Raw genomic sequence first — 23181 nt, forward strand, 5'->3', positions numbered from 1 at the left:
AAAGTTTCCCTTAAAAGAGCCCAAGGTCCTGAAAGCACTTATTCTCTAGATAGCATCCACTTTCAGGCTGCCCAAGTGCACATTCCTTGTTTCCTAAATAAATCTCTGCTGTGCCTGTTTTTGACACATCCTGGATTTCTTTTCTGTGAGGTGTGTCAAGACCCTGCAAGGGCCTCTCTTCTGGGAGACCACCTGAGACCTCTTGCTGGTGCTAAAAGATGTTCCCAAGGAAGCCACGATGTCCAGTATCTGTTTGCAGCCATTTCAATTTATTTAATTGACAAGCTGTCTCGTTCTCTTATTCGGAAGCTTGCTCTAACTCCATTTCATACCACTGTTCCAACCGCTATTTATTTTTTCAAAAAGAATTGGAGACTGATTTTGTTTTCTTCCTCCCCTTCTTTTTCTGACCCTTGATTTCCTGACAACTGTATCTTGAGGTTTAGAGTGGCCATTTATTTTCATGACTGTATTGAGTGTGCTCATTGCTTTCCTACCTCAGGACACATTCTGTGATGTTTTCTCTTGGCCAGCAGCACAGATGCAAATGTTTTCCTGGTCACTGAATAGATGGATTTCCATTCGGCTAAACAGAATCTGATCCGTGCTTTCTCTATTCTTCTTGAATAAAATGGCAGTTTAGTCTGTATCGGTTTTTAAGGAATCTTCTTTTCTCGAATGTCCACACCAGTTTCATATTTGAGTCTAGTGAGTGAAATGTTTTCCACAAAATGTTTATGTGACTAGGTGTTTTAAGTGGGCCCTTTCCCCTTAGGAGTGGACTCTATAATTTCCCACATGGATTTTCAGCTCCTATGTATTTAAAACAAAAAAATTTGTATGGTTCACAGATATTCCCCAATTTTTGCAAAAAGATTCATGTGAATCTTTTTCACTGAATGTTAATATTTTAAAAAAAAATATCTGCCATGCAATGCTGATTTAAGATGTGTCAATGAGAAAACAAAGGCTAGAAAAAATGAGGATTCAGTTACTTTGTATCCATAAACAGTAGGGTGAAGCAGAGAAGTGCTAGGGAATTCAATCTGGATGTTGGAAGGCTGGTTCCAGGGAGCCCAACTCCTGTCTCATCCAAGCAAATGTCAGTTAAAGGAGAGAAACCATGTATGTTTCAAAAAGCCTCCCAGAGGGCTGGGGAGGTGGCTCAAGCGGTAGCGTGCTCGACTGGCATGCGTGCGGCCTGGGGTTCGATCCTCAGCACCACATACCAACAAAGATGTTGTTTCCGCCGAGAACTAAAAAATAAATATTAAAAATTCTCTCTCTCTCTCTCTCTCTCTCTCTCTCTCTCTCTCTCTCTCTCTCCCCCTCTCTCACTGTCTCTTTAAAAAAAAAAGCCTCCCAGAAGTCAAAAACAAAACAATAAACAACTCTCCCCCAAACAAAACAGCAACAGGTGTTGGCATAAATGTGCATAAAAACAATGGGCGGAGCACATCACCAATAAGGGTGGCCACATTCACTCACCTGTCACAGAAGAGTTCTCAGGCCCAGAGTAAGACTTGTCCATGCACCTGACTGATGTCAAAGTATCGGAAAATTAGCCATCAAACTCCTCCCAGTTCTAAACATCTGTTTGTCCTGAGCTGATGGATAAAGTCCTTGGTGGAGAATCCGGCCGCACTGGTAATGAGCGAGTACCAGGTGGTGCACGACTGCTGACCCAGTGCTACAGCAGTGCTACAGGGGCCATGCCAGGTGCTCATCCTGGCTTACACACAAGCTGCACTAACTCTTCATGCCAGTTCCATGTGCTTAGAAGAGGACCCTGCCCCGTGCCCCCCTGCCCCCACACACCAGGCTTCAACAAATAAATCCTTATTAAATCACCCTCTGTTGCTGAACAAGCTCAAGGCTCCAGCTGTTTGAAAAACAAAAGGCACATCAGTGAATTCAAATATAACACAGTATTTCAAGTCCTGGGAGTCCCCAGCCCCATGTCCTGGCAGACCCACTTGATGCTGTCATCACTGTCAAACAGGATGAAGCTGGTGTACGGGCCCCCATCCTCGGCGAGGATGGTGGTGTAGAAAGTAAACTTGACCCTCTTCCTCTTTGGGCCAGAAGAGTTTACAGGTTCGTTTTTCATCTCTTTCTCATAGACATAGTCAGAAGGTCTGAGCAGCTGACTGTGGAAGGGCTTCTGGGATCCTCCATTCAGCAGGAAGTTCCTCTCTTCAAACTGCAGCCCCCTGTCTATCATGGTTGTGCACTCCTCCGAGGGGAGCGTGATGTCCACTGGGTTCTCCAAAAGCTCCACCTCATTCCCAAGCCAGACCCAGTCGTGGGAGTGGGGGATGTTGCCCTGCTCGCTCACCGCAAGCCTTTTGTGTCTGTACTTCCAGGCAAACGCCACGCAGTTGATCAGGAAGACCAGGATGGCCAGGCAGAAGACGCAGAGCAGGGCGTACATGCCGATCTCCAAGTCCGTCAAGCCCCCTGGAGGCCACTGTAAGGTCACTAGGGTTACTGGATTCTGGAAACTTCCCCTGGGTGGGGAAGCTGGTGAAGGCATCTGCACCACCACTCTTGAGCAGCTTCCTGTCCTTCCCCTCCCCAGGCAGTGGCAGAGCTGTGCTCCTGTTGGTCCTGTCCTCTGGGCCAGCAGGGCCCCCACACTGGAGCCACTCCTGGACCGCTCGCTCCTGGCTCCCTGCCGGCTCTATGGAGTTTCTCAGGTGATCTTTGTATTCCCGGTTCACGCCCTCAATGTCATTGCTGCCTCCTCGGTGCTCCTCCTGGATGCCCTGTGCAAACCTGACCTTGATGCTTCCTTTACCCACAGCAAGAACACTCTTCCTCTTGGTCTTCTGGCAAGGCTCACTGATCATCATCTCCAACTTGATCAGGGGCCCTTGTCCTTCGCCCTCTGCAACCAAAACCGGCCACTGGGACTGCAGGTTTGGCTGGACAGACACCACCATCTCATCCAATGAAGAGACAGTTATGGATAAATCCTTGGGATCATAAATGTCTAAGTGTTACTGAATTGAACAAAATTTTTAAAAAAATCAAAATATTTGTTATGATAACTCTTCTTCACATTTGCAAATTTTTATCACAGAAATGTTAATTCCAAAACATTCTTTAAGTGTATATAATTAGAAAAAACGAGCCTCAGTGCTCTGTAACCTTAATCCATACTTGAGATACACTGGACTGTCATTAATAATGATCTACATCCCAGTAACATGACGAACAAACAATATAGTTTAAAAAGGGCAGGAAAATACACATTAGTTTATTTCATGTCCTACAACTGAATTTTGCTGTGACCCTTCTTAAAGCTTTTTGAAAAATTAGGCCATGCATCCAAGTCATTTCCAAGGGCAACTAATCAGCCATCAACCAAGATATCATTTGGACTATGATACATTAGAAATTCAATGCAGCTAAAGCCACACAGTGCTGGCTGAAGGTACTTGGGGGAAAATGCATTGTAATCCCATCCCACTAGAGAGACACAATGCCCCTGATATCTTCTTAAAGTGATTCACTAAAACTCTGAAAATGTGTGAAAGTTTTAGAATTGTCCATAATTACAGTAAGTAGACAGCAATTTGGTGCCTACTTACAGTAGCTGAAATGGAATTTCTAAGTGTCAAAAGCTGCCTGCTTTCATAAAAATGGAAAAATACAATTCTCTGTCATGGTCTATGGTAGACAGTCAATTGCACAGATGAACTTGCTGGCGAGCAAATGGCACAGGGACCTGTGATGGACATTTAAAGAGCGTCTGAGAAGAAGTGTCCCCCATGCATTGGGAGCAGACTGGGGAAGAGGCAGGGAGACATATCGATGTGCCATCTCAGCTGCACATGTCCTCTGCTGATGACCTTTGGGACATGAAGACTGAGAGGGACAAGCTCTCTCCATTAGCCAGGGTCTTAGAGGTCTCTGAGAATCTCATCTCTTTAGTAACTTGAAGAACCTCCCAAGAAACCATTCTCTTATCTCTGGTGGAGACTCGAGAAGAGAGTGAGAAGGGAGAAGCAGTCCATGCCTGGCATTTGCTGTGGACCAGCCACACTGGAAATTCACTGCCTTTTTGGAGAAGATGGAGCTAGACAGATGGAGGATATTCTAAAGTGACACCAAGAACTCTTGTCTCTGCTCATTAAGGTGCCACCAAGTAAAAAGCACCAAAGGTGAAATAGGTGTAAGAAAAATGAACCTCTAAATTACAAGCATGTTTTATTTTTAATTGCGATTTTATCACAATCACTTAAAACACTGTAATTAATGTTTACACCAAAATATTTCCTAATTCACTTTCAAAATAAAGTGTTTGCTGAAATGATTTTTAAAGCTTTTAATAATTGCTTGATCTCACATTCCAATTAAAGCATTCCTAAAAAGAACAACTTACAGCATTTTTCCTTTTACTCAAAGAATAAATTGATTTTATTTATTTAAAGAGAGAGAGAGAGAGAGAGAGAGAGAGAGAGAGAGAGAGAGAGAGAGAATTTATTAACTTTTTTTTTTTTTTTTTTTAGTTCTCGGCGGACACAACATCTTTGTATGTGGTGCTTGCCAGGCAAGCACGCTACTGCTTGAGCCACATCCCCAGCCCCGAATAGATTGATTTTAAAGAGTAGTAACTGTGTGTATGCTTTAAAAGAGATTTTGGTTGATTTAGCAGTAAAGATTATTTCAAAAATGATGCAGATCTTGGTGCTAGATATTCAGAGTAAAGAATCATGACATTAAAAATTTAATCTGTGCTCAGAGAGCGATGCAAAGATAGGACAGCAGTTCAGAAGATGGTTCCATCATCCCCTCTACCCCATAACCCTCCAAGTATGGCCTCCACGTTCATGCACAGAGGTGGGAAGTCCCTATGACAGATCTGAGGGCCCCAGGAAAGCACAGTAGGAAAGGGGGTTTTATGGCCTAAAACTATCAATTCGTCCAATTTACCTTCTATTTGTAATTTAGTTCTAGAGGACATATCGCATTAGAGCTGCATGTATTAAACAGACATTAGAAAACAACTCAATAGAGTAACACTTTACAGTGAGAATTTATAGTTTTATTGAGAATCTGTTGCTCAATTTCCAAAATATCATTCCATCAGTATTAGCTAGAACATACTTACCACAGGTGCATGAGGAAAGATACAAGATCTGGTAATTTCATATTTTCAGCAAGAAATAATTTTTTCTATTTTTTAAAAATGTTCTTAACCACTGCCCATGTCCAATACAGTTAGACTTCAATTCCAAGTTTAGAAAATAAAATCCTCAAGGTTTCCCTGTCTTCACTTAGTATCACAGAAAGTGGAGGCTTATATTCATAGGAAAACAGCTTTCATTCATTTTTCAGCTTAGCTTTTTCTACTAAAAGAGGTCACATTGATGATGTTCATTTATTTTTTCTCAGCATCATCTTGTGAGATAGAAAAATGCAGAACATTTTTTTCATCTCACAGACAATGACTTGCTTGGAGGGGTCAGGGCTCCTGCCTGTGCTACCCATACACCAAATGGCCTTGGAGAAGCTTCCACTCCCCAATCTTTCAGTCCGCACCTTCAGTCACCTGAGCCATCATGACATTCCTGAATGGCACTCATTTCCCTTGAGTCCAAGGAACTTTGGGAATGTGACTGGATGCCATAGTCCGCATTCCGGGGCCAGCTGAGTGCCTCTAATGTCTTCTCATTCCTGCGGCTGCACATCAGGTACTATGGCTTCTTCTCAAAATCAGGATCCTCCTAACTTGAGAGGCTCCAGTAAAACCCAGGACACAGAGTTGTCTTGGTGTTTCTTTCTGCTGCAGATATTAGCCTCCACTCAAAGTCTCACGGGACACCTCTTGGTAACCATCATGGCTCCCCAGAGAAGTGAGGCAAATGCTGGCTGTGGACAGGAGGGCAAAAGAGACCTCCGTGTGGGGCTTCCTGGTCCTCCAAGAAGGGGCAGCAGACACCAGATCCCCCTCATTCCAACTCCATCTTGGTTTTGGGAATCAAGTTGGAGGCAAAGCTCAGACACAGCAGGGAGCACTGGGACCCCAGGCCCTGGCCTGTCTCCTCCTAGGCAAGAAGCCTGCCTAGGGGGTCATGTGGCTGCTTGGGGTGGGCATGGAGCCAGCGAGCTGAGCACACTCCAGGCCCAACCCCTTCCTTACCTGGTGCATCACAGAAGCCATGGGCCCAAGCCTGCAAAACGGTGACCAAGTTTAAAGTCATTTATGATGTCACTGTGAGAGTGAAGAGAGCTAAGTAATGCAAAACATCCCTGAGAACATTCCAGGCTGAGGAAAATATCAAGGCCTTCCCTGTCCCCTGACTGCAGTCACCTTTGAATGTCTCCTACAAAACATCCTGGGAATGCTGGCTTCTTGTGGGAGTGGCTGGCTCAGGGGAACTGTGATCTCACTTATCTCCAGGTGCACATCCTCTGGGAGTCTGGCCCATCCTTGGGGGGATGAAACCAGGCTAAGTCCCAAAGGCTGTTGGAGTGGTGTCTTCTGTGTTCTATTTGCTGGTATTTAAAGAGGCCCACTGGAAGCAATTGCTTTGGAGCCTCAGTGGTGGAGAAGACGCTCTGCCAGGACTCCCCAGTCGGGACCCTGAGAAGTGGCCGGGTCGCACAGCTACCTGGCTTCAGGGGTTAGTGCTTCACCAACCTGGTGGGGTATTCTCTTCCCCCTCTCTCCTTCCACTGTGCTTTCATGTTATTGCTGAAGTCAACGCTGCTGTGTACAAGGAGAGAGACTTTACTGCAGCTTCAATGTCACAGACATCTTAGAGCAGGCCCATGGGCACTCCCCACGTTGGCTCACGGCCCCCACTGGATGCTCTGCTCACACAGCCTGGCTCTGTTCTCTCCCACTCCTATTATTATTATGGTTCTTTTTGATCTGAGGAGCTTCCTAACAGAGAAGGTGGGCAGGGCAGCCATCAGCCCAGCCAGGCACTCTCAGATTCTAACACCAGAAGCTAAGGACTTTATTTATAGAGATAAGCTCCTTAGCCTCTTATTCAGTCTTTGTTCCTTAGACTGGGGAACAAAGGTAGCCACACACACACCTCCATTTGCACTTCTATTCTGTCTGGAAAACCAGAACCTCAGTCCCCAGACCACCCAGTTCAGCACTCTGGTTAAGCCTACACACTGAGGAATCTGCTGACTCAAACACTCCATTTCTTGAGCCCACAACCATTTCTAAAGTCAAGTGTGTGTGTTGGGGGTGCAGCACCAATCACTTAGCTCTTCATGGTGCTTAGAGAAGTTTTATCTTTATTTTCTTCTCCCCCCCTTCAGAGTGTTTGCAATGGGGCTCTCACCAGTCTCTCTGAAATACTAGTTGTGGAAATATCATTATAAAAAGTAAGTTGCTGGTGCTAAAAATTTTTAGGACAATGGTGGGGAGCAAGAGATTGGAGGTTCACTTCTAGAAAGACCTCCAAAGCAATGAGCCAGCTGCTGTCCAAGTGGGGGTGCCATCAATAGTTTCTTAGGTCAGCAAGGAGGTCATGTGCCACACCAGCCTGCACACCCCTGCAGCTTCGGAGACCACACCTGCATAGCTCCTTGCCCCTTCCTAGTGGCAGAGCACTTAGCCTGGGAATTGGAGAGGGTGCAGGTTCTAGGTGCGTGGTGTGCCTGATGCTCAGCAATATCTCACCACCACCTGTCTCCACATGGATCCTGAAGCTTGTCACCTAACACAGCTTCTCCTGTCTCACATTCAGAACCTGGTCCTGGAACACAAAGGGGATCTCTCAGGTCCTGTAGGTCCAGGCACTCAGGGATTCTCCCGTATCCAGCAATCCACACCTGGCCTCAAGGATCTTCGCAGTTTCTGTTGGCTCTCCACTGAGAAGCTTCTCTGACCCCCAGGCTTTGTCCTTTCCTCTGACTATGGAAGACACAGTGATGGCCACAGATTTTCTAACAGAGTGAGAAGAGAGGAGGCTCCTGATTGGTTCCACAGTTCAGGGATGTCACTTCCTATCTCTGCATTTTGTCATCCTGAGAACTTCTGTTTTCTTTTTGAACATGTTGCCTCTGGCTGCAAGACATGGCCACATAGCTCTGGTGCATAGCCTTGTCCTGGTGCCTTGTCCTCTCAGACCCCAGAGACAGACTCATGGCCAAGGCTCACACTGTCAACCTGAAAACACTTCCCTGAGCCTCCTTGAGCCTCCCTTGAGTCCCATTTGCTAACTGGGTGCCAAGTTCACATCTGCAGACTGGATCAGGGGGACTTCCTTCCTTGTGAGAAGGCAAATCCAGGTTTTGGTGGGCAAGAAGTGAAGTTGGGAAGAATATAAAATATAGTATCAAACAGGCCATGTAGAGCCTACCCGGCCTCCAGATCGAGGAGACTACGTGGAGAACTCTGCATTCCATCTCCACATCCAGCCTCCAAGGGCAGATGGTGTTCGCACAGGGACTCCACGTGGAACAGTTTTTCAGGAATTTAGGACTGAGTTGAGTGGGAGCCAGCCACAAGCTCTTTCCAGGGTTTCAGTTCAACAAGGCCATTCTTGATCCCTTGGTTGATTCTGAAGGTCTTTCTGGTGGGGTGGACAAGGACAGAAGAGCAGACACCTCCACTCGGCCTGTGGACTCTGGTGCCTTGACCTCTCAGACCCCAGTCCCTTCCCTGTTATGGGCCTTGCTGCACTCGACTTGCACACCATGGTGGAAGTCACCAGGACATCTTCATGCGCGCATACAGAGTGACTGGCCTGTGGTACCAGGTACCTCCTCTTTCCCTCTCCCCCTCCTCACGGTCACCTGCCTCTGCTCTGCTGCTTCCCATGTTCATAAGATCCCCCTTCTTTCCTCTTTTCTTTGCCCTCCCGTCTACATGAGAGAAAATGTACAACCCTTGACTGTCCGAGACTGTTGTTTCACTTAGTGTAATGCTTTGGGTTCTATCCATTTACCAACAAAAGACACATTTTCTTCTTCTTGGTGGCTGAGTAGAATTCCATCATCTATATACACCACATTTTCTTTATCCATTTGTCTGTTGTTGGGCACCCAGTCTGGTCCTTAGGTCAGCCATGGTGAACTGTACTGCTGTAAATACGTGTATCTACCTCCCAACACAGTGTGCTGACTCTAACTCTTTTGCATGCTTATTGAGGAGCTGGACAGCGGGATCATATGGTGGTTCCATTCCTAGTCTTTTGAGGAATGTCCTCAAAATGGTTATAGTAATTTACAGTCCCACCAACAATGTGTTGGTGTTCCTTTTTTCCTCAAATCCTGCGAATGTTTATTAAAATTTGTATTCTTGATGACTGTCATTCTAACTGGAAAGTAATTTTGAGAAGTATCAGCTCAGATGAAGTGTGATCATTTTTATTTTAATAATCCTCATCAAGCACCAGAAGACTGTCGGTGAGGGTTTGTTTCTGTGTCTTCTGGTGTATTCCATTGGTCTGCATGGCTGGTTTTAGGCTGCACTGTGTTGGTGGTTACTAAGGCTGTGTGGTGAGTGTGAAGTCGGGTATTGGGAGCCTCTAGTGCTCAGGACTGCTTTGGCTCTTTTGGGTTTTTTATTCTCGCATATGAATTGCAGGACTGTTTCTTCTAGTTCTGTGAAGAATGCCATTGGTATCTTGCTTTAAATCTGCGGATCACTTTTGGTAACATGGCCCTGTTAACAGTATTAATTCTGCCTTTCTCAGAGCTGGGAGCTCTTTTTGAACTTCCATTTCTCTCCTCAGCTCTTGGAAATGCCAGGCTCTGCTGGGATTCCCTACCTGTGCTGGGCCCTGAAACGTTCTCCAGGAAGTGCACCAGGACGGGGGTCAGAGAGCCCAATTAATGTGCTTTCCCTGGTTGAGTGATCAGAACAGGGCCCTGCCTACAGCAATGTCTAAAAACCATTGTTTTATGTACTTGGTCCATTTTTAAGTTGTTTCCGTTGGGATGTAATTTTGGTTCCTGTTATTCCATCTTGGCCAGATATGGATCACATTTCACGAGCTCTTTCATTTCAAACATTTTATGCCTGACTTTTGGAGATTAAAAAATAGCACCAACACATGTAGGCTTAGGACAGGATCCAGGCAATGCTAATGCATCAAATGATGGCCCAGAAAGGATTAAGACCTCTTCGACTGGTTAAAGCTGGACATATGGAGCTAGGCAGCTTTCTCCACCTCTGGATTCACTGAACCATGGGCACACATGCTGGAACAAGCTTAGGTATTTGGGATTTGCATAAGAAATTAATCACAGGAATAAGGAGATCTGCAGGATTGCTTTCCAGACTTCTATGGAAGAGAAGGACCAAGTCAAAAACACCTGGTGGAAGCCTGGTAATGTTTGCTGCAGCCAAGACACTGAATTTCCAAATTAAACTCTAGTGAATACTTCCAGAAAGACTCAGCAATTGAAAGCAGAGCCAGTCTCCAATGGCTCCTGGAGGCAGGCTTGGTGCCCAAGGACCAAAAGTATCAAGAAATAATTCCTTGGAATGTGTTCTCTTATTTGACTTTGAGTTCATTCCACCATGGGGAAGGTTATTTGCAACTTCTGGGAATAAAATTCTTGTCTTGAACAATATGGGATGTAAAACCCACAACACTCACCAGTGTTATGGAGAATTATAATTGTTCCATACTCTCAATCTCCCATATGATAAATCTAGATTTACACCAGTAATAAATCACCCTAACCCTGATGATTGTGTGAAGGTGGAATTTAACTTACAGTAGTGTAATGCAGGCCTAATGTTCAAGATCATTATATGCACAGAGTATTCTATGAAGTGCTGGTAGAAACAGATAAGCAAGAGCTAAAAACAAAAGCCTCTGTGAGGACAGAACAGGAAAAATCAATCAGAGAAGCAGACACGGTGCTATTTAATTGAGAGTATTGGGAATCCACCTATTAGTCCAAAAACCAATCCTTTTCCCATGACATTTTTGTAAGATTAACCTCCATAGAAAACACAGTTCCTCCCCTTTAAGTCCCCAAGATCTCCATGTGACCATCAGTCTGCTGCTTGAGACTAGATTGGGAATTACTTTACTCCCTTATATATCCCCCTAGTCTTACAATAATTATTAAAATTGAAACCATCAAACTTGATCCAAACTGATACTTCTCAAAAGAATTTCACAAACAGTAATTTTCTAGTTGTAGAATTTTAAGTGTTTGGCACTATTTCTTTCTTTATAATAATAATTTAGACTCTTATCACTCCTAATTAGAGATTGTCTAATTTCCTGATGGCCAGGTATGACTAATTCTCCATTTGTTCTTATTTGTGTTGTGTATATGTAAGTTGTACCACATGACGTTTTGATGCACATGTACACAGTGACTATGCAGTCAAGCAAATTAACAGATCTGTCACCTCACCTGGTTGTCTTTCTTTCCTTCATATATCTAGAATACTAAAATATTATCTCTCAGCACATTTCTAGCATGGAATACAATGTCATTAATTATAGTCCTCATGCTAAACATTATATTTCTGGAGAGAATTTCTAGCCTTTGGCTACTATCAGGGACTTTGTGGTTTCACTACTAATTTGTGTATCTCTTTCTCTTCCTGGGGTCCTCCACGAAGGTCTTATGTTCTGGGAACATCCTTGCACACAGGAGTCCTCTAATGTGGCACCCGGGGGCACCTTCTTTCCTTACCAAGTCCATGTGGCCATGGCTGCTTCTTTCCTCTTCTGGCTGCTGCCTGTTGGTCATCTGCACCCACACCCGGCTTCCTTCTAAGGTAATGATTCCTCAGGGATCTGGGCCAACAAATGGACCTCAGCTCTCACTCCTTGTGAATGACCACTTGGGCTGTGTTCTCTTGGAGATCTATTTATGTTAAGGTCAATAAGCAGGAAGACCATTCTGGGATTAGAATCAGAATTAGATTAGATGTGATTGGCTTCAACCCTGAGCTGAATGCATCCTCTAATCCTGGCTATGAAAAACGTGCTCAGGTTCCCACAGCCCTTCCTTCTTGGTCTCTGTTTCACATTTGTTAGACTCTCCATGGAGTTCTGTCTCCCCTGGTGGTTCCTTGGCAGTCTCTGAATCAGAACATGTCAAGCCAGAAATCCATTGCCTTAGAATTTTAGCAAAGTCTTTGCAAAGTCTTTGGATTGTAAGACCTGGTTTTCCTCCCAGATTTTTAATTGATCACTTTGGTCAGAGACTTGAAGTGCTGACTGGCCAGACTGGACCCATCCCCACAAGGACAGTGGGAAAGTTTGTTCCCAATGAGGAATGTGGCTAGAGAAGAGGATGACATGTGGCTAGACAGGCAAACCTCACTTTACCAAGTCTAATCACTCTGAAAAAGCCATCAGACAGGGGAGAAGCTTCCAGCAAAGAGCAAGTTCCCATGTTTACAGAGCACTTATCATACCACTGTTGCTCAATCTTTTTTAGATTTCATTTTATTATTATTGTTATGATGATGATGGTGATTTTTATTTGTTCTACTTAGTTGTACATGACAGCAGAATGCATTATAATTCATTGTACACAAATAGAGTGCAACATATCACTTCTCTGGTTGTACATGGTATAGAAATGCACCATTCGTACAATTATACATGGACATAGGGTAATGATGTCCATCTCATTCCACCATCTTTCCTACCCCCTAACCCCTCCTTCACCCTCCCCTTTGCCCAATCCTATGTTCCTCCATTCCTCCCATGCCCCCCCATCATAGATCAGTATCCACTTATCAGAGTAAATATTTGGCCTTTGTTTTTTTAAGATTGGCTTACTTTGCTTAGCATGATATTCTCCAACTCCATCCATTTACTTGAAAATGCCATGATTTCATTCTCTTTTAATGCTGAGTAATATTCCATTCCAAAGACAGTTTCTTTGTCCATTCATCTATTGATGGGCATCTAGGTTGGTTCCACAGTTTAGCTATTGTGAATTCAAGCTGCTATAAACATTGGTGTGGCTATGTCACTATAGTGTACTGACTTTAAGTATAGATGCACACATGGGTTAACTGGGTCAAATGGTGGTTTCATTCCAAATTTTCTGAGGAATCTCCATACTGCTTTCCAAAGTGGTTGCACCAATTTGCAGTGCCACCAGCAATGAGGAGTGTACCCATTTCCCCACATCCTTGCCAATATTTATTGCTTGTATTCTTGATAAGTGCCCTTTTGACTGGGGTGAGATGAAATCTTAGAGTAATCTTCATTTGCATTTCTCTAATTACTGGAGATGTTGAACACTTTTTCATATATTTGTTGATCACTTGTATATCTTCTTCTGAGAAGTGTCTGTTCAGTAGGGACAGAACAGCAAACATCAATCAGAGAAGCAGACTTGGTGCTATTTAATTGAGAGTATTGGGATTCCACCTATTAGTCCAAAGACCATTCCCTTGCCCATTGATTGATTGGGTTGTTGCATGGTTCTCTGTGTCTATATATGTTAGCTCATTAATCCTCACACAGAGGGGGCAGGTGACATCACCATCCTCAGGTGACAGACAAGGACACTGATGGACACCAAGGGTGAACAACTCAACAAAGATGATGTGTGTACTGGGAGGTCTGTACTCAGCCACGTGGCTCCAGAGTCAACTGCTGCAGCCACCTCAGCCTCTGCATTCAGCACAGGGGCCCTGGTTCCAGGCCTGGTCACTAACTCTGGGGCCTGCACAGTCACTCACTCAGCCACAAAGTCCTCTTAAGATACCAATAGTGCTCATTCCACCAGCTTCACAGGACTGCCATAGAGGACAACAAACTCTGTACACTCAGTTGATCAGTGAGTGTTCAAGTCACCAGGCTATGGCCCAGCACTGGATGTCCTGGTGGATGAGCAAGCCAGTGGGTGCAATGTCATAGTAGGACATGTGGCCCTCATCAGGCTGCTCAGATGCCAGGATGCAAGGTCCATTCACTGTACCAGGGGAAAATTTCCAAAGTGATTTGAAGAAAGCCACTTTTTTCCTCACCCCTGGGTAGGGGCCAGGGCTGAGCTGGTTCAGATATCCCTGGGCTCCTTTTACACACTATTGTAAGGTGCTACTGGCATCTTCTATGGAAATGTCAAACCTCTCTTGACCATCACACTGGCACAGAATGGCACCCGGGCATTGAAGGAAGCTGCAGAGTAGCCATCTGAAGGGCACACTTCAGGTGGCCATGGAGCAGAAAGGCAGCAGGCCAGCCCCTCAGAACAGTGCCTTGGTGTTCGTGGATTCTGTTAGGAGACTATTCTCTTCAACACAGTGATTGTGTTTACAAATGTGAGAGCAACATGTATTTAGGGAGTATGCAGGAAGCTCACTTTGGCCTGGCTCAAGACTCAGCCTTAGCTGACATTTGACAGATCTGGGCCTACTCTTTGTGGTGTGCATCTGTAGTACGTGTGGGCTTGCGATGCAACTGGTGGGCACCCTGCAGGTGGCCAGTGGTTAGGCTGGAAGCCCAGGGGCATTTGTGCACTTTTTCCAACTTTAGCAGAATCTGATTCTTCTTTCACTTTGCTTGCCCCTGGAATTCCAGAGACTTCTTATGTCACCTCCTTGTGACATGCAGAATAATGCCCTCCGGCCCCCACCCAGAGGTTTTTACCTCCTGTCCTTTGAGCTGTGAATGCTGTTTCCAGGCCCTGAGGGTTGAGACTGTAGATTAAACTGCAGTTCCTCCACAGCCGACAGTGATCCTGCCTTTTTCAGGTGGGCTCAGTGCAGTCAAAGGTGTCTTTCAGGTGGGATAAAGAGGGGGAAGATACACAAGCAGACAGCCGGAGGCAGGAGCAAGAAGCCCCTGGCTGTGCTGCTCTAGGGTGGGGAAAGGCCTGATGAGCCAGGAAATCTCGGCTGCTACCTAAACAAGGAAAGATGAGGAAATACGTTCCCCAAACAGCCCAGGGAAGGAGCGGGCTGCAGACAACTTAACATGAGGCCAATGTGACTAACTTTCAGATCTGCAACCTCTGGAACTATCCAGAATTACTTGGCCCAGTCATCTCTCCGCCTGGGAAATGTGAATGATGTTAGAGTCTGACCCACAGATGGATGGATTTGAAGGGTCAAGTGAGATACAAGGGGAAATACTGAATGGAGTTCTTGCCATAAGGAAATATCAAAGTAGAATGATCTGCCTGAAAGGAAGTAAGGAAATAGTTTATTCTGAGCCAAGTGCGAGTAACCATGACCCAGAACATGATCTGAGTTACCACGGGTTCAAGTCATGACATTTTCCCCCAGGGAAACTTTTGCAGTCTGTGAGAAAAGAAAGTCAATCAAGATACTTGCTAACGACACTGGAGGGGGGCCAGGTAGGCAGCTAGCGCGAGACGGGAGAGCTCTTCTCCAGGTTGCAGATGGGAGCAGACAGCACCCTTGGCCTCAGGGCTGGTGGCAGCTGGAGGTGTACTAAGCTTAGTGATGCTTGCCAATAAGTTTATCCCGGCATCTGAAGAGAGGTTATCAGTGCAGATACAGGAGCTACCAGGAATGGCTATCAGGGGCCTGAGATACCCGGATAGCAAGGCCTGAGACAGGACCTTGACCTACAACATCAGGTCTCCCTATAAACATATGGTGCTCAGGAGGTTTAAATTATGGGTCCATCACACCACTGTCTGAAGGGTTTATTTCAGTCCAGGGCCAAGGAAGTCTTCCAGTCATAGCAGCTTGTGAATTTATGGGCTGAAGTTCACATCCAAGACGCAGAGTGCAGACAAGTTTTCTGTGATGCCAGAGAGCTGGGGACAGAGGACTGCTCAGGGCTTGTCTCCTGGGAGCCCAAGAAGCAGGCGCCCCTTGTGTGTGTGCATATTTGCATAGTAGCAGCACATAGGTGGATCGGGAAAGTCCTTTTCCAACTGTGAGCAAGTTTCTAGAACAAAGACTCATTTCTTGGAGTGACAGAAAGTCGAGATGAAGGCCCCTCCTCCTCTCCATCACTCCTGGCCACCCCACTCCTGCTCAGTTTATTAAACTCTAGTACCATAGCAGGTGGGTGTGCGTGTCTCCTGTGATACAGTGAGGAAGTTGTACAGAATGAGGTCTACCTTCTCATTTATTTCTCTTTTTATTTGTACCATACAGGAATGGTATTTGTCTGCTTCACTTGAAGGTAATTCTTAAATTACCTTCTAGTTATTTAACAATAACAATCACCACATGATACAAAAGTAATTCAGAGACACACCTGGACCTTCTGGGAGCCTGGGTTCTCTCTCACATCAATACCCTCCAAAGCATCTGTCGAGTGACCTGAACATTCTTAGAAAACATGCACTGATGACCTGTGTGGAGGACATCCTCCCAGCCAAAACGGCAGTGCTCAGGGGCCCGGGGTGCTCAGGCTTCCTTCCCGAGATCTGCCTCTTCCCGCCCAGTTCTAGCCCACGAGCGTTGGTGGATTCTGCCAGGCTCTGCTGCTCTCACCCCAGGTAGGTGTGCTCATTGATTACTCTGCTGATCTCTCCTTAACCTAAAAACGGCAGGTGTAGGAGACCAGGACCTTTCCATCAAGTGCCACCCCGGGTGGCACTTAGAACATAATTTATGCATACTCAATTAAACACCATCAGAGGTGAAGGCATGTGCTCCCGACCCCTACAGGATCCATCTGTGAGCATACGGGTGCCAGTGGATGGTGCCATTCATCTTGGAAGATTTGGGAGTCAGGTAGAGTTGGATTCCAACACTGGCTCAGCTCCGGCTCTCTAGCAGGTCTTCTCTATAAATTCAACCCTTAAAAAACAACTTGGTACCAAGTCTCTTTCTTAAAGCCGCTACAGGTTAACCCAGGAAATCCACTGCTATCTCAAAGCCAGTGATGCTTTACCAAAGGCCACATGAAGTCTCCTTCCAGCCCACAGCAGGCAACTTCAGATGTCCTCTGACAGCACATCCATCAGAAGACACATGCGTCCCCTCACCTGTCACAGATGGAGCTGGAAACAAGCAGCTTTCCTGGGGCTGGATGGCCTGAAGACGCTGGTGCTCGTTATGGGCCCTTGAGCACCTCATTAGTGCCTCGTCCAGCTGATCACGAAGGCTGAGAAAGTGAGTTACTGCAGAAATAAACTGGCAGACACCATCGCCAAGGTGAGCAGGAGTGGACTTCTCTCACTCCATTAGAATGAAAGAGAGCGTCCCCAGCTAATGAGGGGTGATAGGCTTCTGAGACACTGAACGCCATGATTTGCTGATAAACAATATGATTCCTAATACATGAAGACATGAGCCCTCCTCTTGGTCAGAAAGTCCATGTTCGTATATCACATTGTCATCACACTACAGAAGTCAGAATCCTGCTCCTTCTTCCTGTAAAGAAAAGGAATCCATCAATCACCTGCTTCTGAATGCCCAGCTGGGGAAAGACAAGCATTTTGCTGTGAGCTCCTTTGGAACCAGACACTAGGTTCCCATTTCATAAGAATAAGGCCTGTGCTTTATAAGTGGCACTTCATTAATTCCTAGTGGTCAAGAATGTTGGCTCTGGAGCCAGCAAAGCAGGCTGTGTGATGTTGGTAAGTTACTTAGCTTCTTGGTGGCTCTGTTCCTTCAACTATAAACAGTGTGATAAGTAGTATTAGGTCCTTTAATAGCTTGTTAGATGGTTTAATTCAGTCAGTATGGTTATAATAAATAATAATAAATGCTTCAATAAATACTAGTCTATTGAAATCATGAGTTAGATGATAGCTGGGTTAGGAAGAAGCCATAGATACTCCATAATAGCTCCCAAAGCCCCTTACACATTGCTCTGTACAAAGAAAGTCATCTCTTATCTACCTACCTACCTACCTTAATGTGAAATCACCTCTATTCACTGAAGTCCTAAGACATGTGTGCGTCTGGTAAACCCCATCAACAGGGACCCTCTGATGCCATGCACTCCTCAGCAGCCCAGTTCCATAGGCACTCACCTGCAGTGGCTCAGCAACACCTTCCGCCTTCTCACACTGCAAAAGCGTTCTACTCGGACCTGCTTCCTGAACTTTGCATTCTCTCCTTCTGATTTTACAAATTAGGCTCAACAGCCCAGACTTCTGAATCTACTTTTTCCAAATTGTGGATTCTTAAAAATGTCTTTCTCTGTCATCCCAAAAGATTACAATCCTGGGCCACACAAAAGATGCACTTTTCGCATTACTGCCATTGACATGGGCATTGTTGACGCTTCCTCCCTGAGTAATGTACAAATTTCCACTGTGTGCAGTCTCTCCTTATGTGGGCCATGCAGGGACACTCAGCCTCTAGAACCCTCCCTGGTAGGGGAACAGTCACTGCACTTTTGAAGAGCAGACCTTCTGAAGGACGCTGATGAGCACCGCAGAGTCCTGGAGGAGCCCAGGATAGGGCCAGAGAGGTCAAAGAAGAACAGGACCCCACCCGATGCTCAGGTCATCATGGTATACTGTGCCACCAACGTGGACATTAAAGTGTTGACAAGGCGGCTCGTTAATTAGATCCTCTCCGTTGAAACTGGCCCCTGGGTCTGCAATCTGGGGTCCTTCAGCAGAGTGTTCACATGCTTGGAACCTGATGGTCCACAGACCCGGGGGTTTCCCTCTGAGCACCAGGCTGACTGCTGAGAAGAAAACCCCATTTTTATGCAGTGCACAAGGGAGTAGGCAAGAGCTGTTCTGAAGTGAGGCATCTTCCAGGCTCCACAGGAGACAGTGAAGCACACTTGGACCTCAGCTCTTCAGGTTCCTGTCTGTGGATGTGAACAACTAGTGGATCCAAAGTATTTCTTTTTTTAGAAAAGCAAAAGCAAATAAATCAAACAAACCAATAAAAACCATTTCCATACTGAACATAGTTTTTTCCCCTTCTTGTCCTCATCCCCTAACATATAGCATAAGAAGGATCTATACAGCTTCTGCATCTTATAGGTAGTATAAGTGATGTAGAAATGATTTAAAGTATGTGGGAGGATGCTCATGGGTTATGTGCAACACGACAATGTTTGATATAAGGACAGGAGAATTTGTAGATTTGGGTGTCTGTGGAGGTCCAGAAACCAATTCCCTATGGACACTGAGGGAGGACTATTATGGAAACAAGGTGCATTAAAGATAAAAAAATAGATAAATAAAGATGCACTTCAATTTATAATGTGATTACGTCCACAAAATATGGACATAAAAATAACCTAAGTTGAGATGTGCTTGCTACTCCTGACCTAGGGATCTCCACGATGCTCCATGGAGACTGGTATGGACTCTCATGATTTTGTGGAGCTCTACACAGCTGCCCAGCACTAAGATACTACTGTCAGCCTGGGAAAGATCAAAATTCACAACCTGAAGTACAGCTCCTACTGAATGCATATTCCTTTTATACCATCATAAAGTTGAAATATTGAGCCATCATAAGTTGGGGACAGCCTGTGTATCAACAATTATAAATAGACACATACCTACACACACACACACACTACACACACACATATATATACACATATATATATAGAGAGAGAGATAGATAGATAGATAGATAGATAGATAGATAGATAGATAGATAGATTATGAAGAATTTACTCATGTGGTGACTATGGAGAATCTTTACCTGGAGACCTGGGAAGCTGGTGATATAAATTCCAGTGCAGTGTAAAGGCCTGAGAAGGAGAATTGCCAACAGCATCAGCCCAAGTCCAAGGGCAAGAGATGATGTCAGAGCCCAGGCAGTCAGAGAAAGTCAGTGTGAACTCCTTTCACCTTTCTGTTGTAGCCAACCAGGAAGGACTGAGGGTGCTCACCACATGGGGAGGTCCATCTGCCTTACTGCATGGTTTCAGAGCAGTCCCCGTGACCCGCCTCCTCAGCCACACTCACCTGCCCTCAGATGCCACCCAGTCAGTCCACTCAGACGAGGACGGACCTACAAGGCCACAGTTCTCCAAGACAGATCACTTTGTTACAGAGCAAGGGCCCAACGTGAAGCCACGGCTGCTGAGGCTGTCCTGACCCCAGTTCTGCTGAGCTCACTGGGAAAGCTTAGCTGTGGCACTCAGAGCTGCGGGCCTGAGTATCAGGTGGGAGAGGAAAAGGGACAGTCGCAAGGGAGACAGTGTGTCCTCTTGGAGATGAAAGGGAAACCTCTTCTTCAGGTTTATTGGGGCCCAGGGAAGTTTCTGGAGAGTCCTGCTCAGATCCACCTCTTGACTTCTGACTGACAACAGGACTGTCTCAGACTTTCAAGTCCCCACTGCATGTGGCCATACCCCACAAGGGGGGATTTGACATGCTGAGGACCAGGCAACTCTGGGTCACTGTGACCCACACTGACTGGTTCTAATTATCATATCTGCCTGAATTCTGGAATCTGCTATATGTAAAGGTCATAAAAGATTCACCCCCTTGGGGCAACTTACATTCTTCTTAATGGCAGGGAGGAGCTTTTCAGGCCTCAATTTCTTTTAGGAATTTTTTTTTTTTTTTTTTTTTTTTTTTTGCACTGGGGGCTGAACCTACTGTTCTGAGTAACAAATCTAAAATTGTTCCACTGAGCCTCATCCCCAGACCTTTTTATTTTTTATATTGAGACAGGGTCTCACTGAAGTTAATTAGGCCTCACTAAGTTGCTAATGCTGGTTTTGAACTTGTGATCCTCCTGCCTCAGCCTCCTGAGTCAATGGGATGAGAGGCACGTGCCAAAGCACCCGTCAGGCCTGCTTTCTTGCAGATAATATGTTTTTGCTGAGGAATTTAGTGTATCCTATTGACTTAGGATGGGCAGGGCTGCAGGTAAATTGTTTTTTTGAAAGGAAGCCCCAGCACAGTAAGCCCAGTGTGTAGAACCTTCTCCTCAACCTCAGGATCCCACTGCTCACTTCTGTTACTCACCAATGTCACTTCTGACATCAACACAGGAGCTTTAGGGGACACCTCAGGCGAGGTAAGTTCCCATGGCGCCAAGAACAACTAGTTAACGACAGGTGGACGGGCCTCTGCAGAGGGCCTCATGCAGTCTGGTTCAGACCTTTCGGAATCTGGTTCGTTTTCGTGCCCTTCCATTTGTGGAAGGCCAGAAGTGATACGGCGACTGCACGGAGACTCCAGGCAGCTGGTGAGTTAGTTCACCTTTGTCCCATGACAAAGTTAAGTCACAACAACCAGAAACATGTCCTGCTCAATTGGGGTTTCCAAGTAAAATTATTCTTCAGTATTGATTGTGAAAGATCATTTTTTTTCTGTACCAAGACAACCTATTGTTATGAGCCAGGCTGTACGGGCAATGACCAAACAGACTCCATCTTACCCATCTTACCCCGAGACTCCACGTCAGGTAAGAAATGCTTCTCCCGTGGGAAGGCTGGCCTCTGTGCCCATCCACAGTGGCTTAGCTCGGCAGGTTTGGCAACAAAAGTGGCAATTCTCATTCAATGTAAAAGTGTTCTCTTTGGATCCCATTTTTCCTGGACAAGGTACCTTGTCTAGAGATTGATTGTCCAGACATTAGTAACCATTCTATAACTTGTACTTAACTAGGACATTTTGGCCCAGTCCCATTTCTGTTTGTGATTTTAGATCTCATGACGTTTGTTTATGGTTTTGAATCATAGCAACAGCCACTTATGATTAATGTGGGTTTGGGCTAAAATAGGTGTACTCAAACCCCAGGAGGGGGTCGAAGGGTACAGACTTGCAGCCTGCCCCTTGGCCCACCAGCTGGTGGATCTAGACCACCAGCTAGTGGAAAAATTTTCCATCTCCTGCTTTAAGATCGACTTGGTGATTTATTGCAATCTCGCCTTAATACTATAGCTTAAGCAGCAGTCACTTTCGTGAGTCATCAGCCCTAACGTTAGACTATGGGTAGAAATTAACCCCTCTTAGATCTCTTCTATGGAAGGAGAAACCTTCAAGGCTTTTCTGCCTACCTTGAAGTCCTTGAGAAGGAAGCAGACTTAAATTTGACTGCTGCGCAGAGCAGCTGAAATGTACAGAAACACAGAACTGGGTGTATTTTCTTCTAAGGTGAATGACTAGATGGAGCCCAAGGGGCTTTTTTAAATGTTGAAGGAGGAGGGCTGTTTCTGAGGACTCCACTCTGCACTGGAAGAGCTCACTTCGAGTTCTCTGCTACACAAAGAAAAGACCAACCAGTGTGTTAAAGAAATAGGCAGAAACACAAAGTATCACGATTCAAACAGCGTTGAGAACCTGAGACAACTGTGGACTGCATGCTAATGAATTCACACACACCAACCGAGTGAGCCAGAATCAAGAAGCACCAGACACTCTTATGGCAAGACGGAAGTGTGTTAATATTCAAATTAATGTCAAGTGAGGACACGGATACCATTTCAATAAGCTGTCTATTTTAACATATTAAGAAAGCTAAGGAGTCTGATTCTGATTGTTCCAGGGAGTTTGCAATTATGGAATTAAGTTAAAGGTTGTTGTTAAGTTAAAAAGTTAAAGAAAACTAACAAGAAAACGGACGTGCACATCACCTATGGAAACAGCCCGGGGTCTGGGGGCATGGCTGTGAACACAGGGTGGGCACTCTCCTTATTAGGAGGGTCTCACAGGAGGCTCCTGCTGCTCAAGATGAAGGGCCAGGGCCCCCTTTCCAGGCAGCTTGGAGAAGCAGCACCCTATCCAGGAGAGTCTCAGCTGTCAATCGTCCCCTCTGGGCAAGGTCACCTGGCCCCAGCTCTTCAGGGGGCTTGCTGAGCTAGCCTAGTTTTGGGAAAGGGCAGAGCCATGAGGTGATGTGCAGACCATGTCCTGGGCCACAGCCTGATCTGAGAGCAGAGCCAACTCCCGCAGTGGCCACGATCTTCAGAGAGTCAAGTAGCCTTTCCCTTGAGAGTTGACCCCGTTTGAAACACCCATGTCCTGAAAAGAACAGAAAGGTGCAGGGCAGCAGCCTAGCAGCCTCGGGGTTGGTGGGTAGAGGGTCGCTGATACAGGGGCTGCATGGGCTGTGCCCCACCTTGCGTTTAAAGATCTTCTGTGTGTGGAGTCCCTGAGCTCACAGCACACGGCCAGCGACAGCCCTGGATGGTGTCCCCCCATGATCTGAGATGGCCGAAGGAGCTGCTCTGTCTGGGTGATCACGGGGTGCTCCCGGTTCCCTGCTGCACGTACCCTCACCTTGTCCGCGGAGCCTTGCGATCCTTACACGCGCCCCACTCGGCACAATCAGCCTGGGTTTGTTTATTGCTTAACACTTTTCAAAATGGCTCCAGAACATTTGTTTTGGAAATG

The 23181-nt window shown here is 45.8% G+C and overlaps 1 pseudogene across 1 annotated transcript; it reads right to left on the reverse strand.

The window, feature by feature from the left end:
• Nucleotides 1-1933: 1933 nt before the first annotated feature.
• LOC308643376 (transmembrane protein 132B-like) lies at nt 1934-5569 on the reverse strand (annotated as a pseudogene). The gene is made up of 2 exons: nt 5551-5569; nt 1934-2995 (listed from the first exon to the last, which is right to left on the reverse strand). The product of its transcript is annotated as a transmembrane protein 132B-like (transcript).
• Nucleotides 5570-23181: the final 17612 nt, after the last annotated feature.

Source organism: Spermophilus citellus (assembly GCF_964194105.1).
Source record: "Spermophilus citellus genome assembly, chromosome: 3".
Lineage (NCBI taxonomy): Eukaryota > Metazoa > Chordata > Mammalia > Rodentia > Sciuridae > Spermophilus > Spermophilus citellus.